The sequence below is a fragment of the Dasypus novemcinctus genome, chromosome 11, assembly GCF_030445035.2.
Source record: "Dasypus novemcinctus isolate mDasNov1 chromosome 11, mDasNov1.1.hap2, whole genome shotgun sequence".
NCBI lineage: Eukaryota > Metazoa > Chordata > Mammalia > Cingulata > Dasypodidae > Dasypus > Dasypus novemcinctus.
In genome coordinates, this window is record NC_080683.1 from 81,548,127 (window position 1) to 81,548,803 (window position 677).

The window sequence follows — 677 nt, forward strand, 5'->3', positions numbered from 1 at the left end:
GGCCCAGGGTTTGAACCGCGGACCTCCCATGTGGTAGACAGACACCCTAAACACTGGGCCAAGTCCACCACCCCCCTGGAATAGCTTTGATAACAAATGGTAATGATGGCAGCACAACATTGTAAATGTAATTAATACCACTGAATATATATTTGAATGTGGTTAAAGGGGAAATTTTAGGTTATATATGTTACTAGAATAAAATTTTTTAAAAAAATACATAGGTTTGTACAACATAAACAGTGAACCCTAATGTATAATGTATAATTAGACTACGATTAATAGTATAATTATGTGCTCACTTCGGCAGCACATATACTAAAATTGGAATGATACAGAGAAGATTAGCATGGGCCCTGCGCAAGGATGACACGCAAATTCGTGAAGCATTCCATATTTTTCAGAGTTCATGCTGACTTTAAAGGACTTCATTAAGATTAATTTTATTAAAATAGTTCCCAATCTATATTTAAGATTTATAGCTAAAAACTGAAGTAAATGCCTGTTAACACCATTTTAGGCTTACTGTTTTATAACTTGCTAGTTTAGACAATTTTTGATGAATTTTATTTAGCATATATATGACTACATCATATCAAGTATGTAAAGTAGATTATTCTTTATACTTGGTTTTTTTGTTGTTTTTTTTTTTAAAGATTTAATTATTTATTTATTTC

The 677-nt window shown here is 31.2% G+C and overlaps 1 non-coding gene across 1 annotated transcript; it reads left to right on the forward strand.

The window, feature by feature from the left end:
• The first annotated feature begins 294 nt into the window (after positions 1 to 294).
• LOC111760591 (U6 spliceosomal RNA) lies at positions 295 to 401 on the forward strand. Its single transcript, XR_002794238.1, has one exon. It is a non-coding gene; the product is annotated as a U6 spliceosomal RNA (small nuclear RNA).
• The last annotated feature ends 276 nt before the right edge of the window (positions 402 to 677 follow it).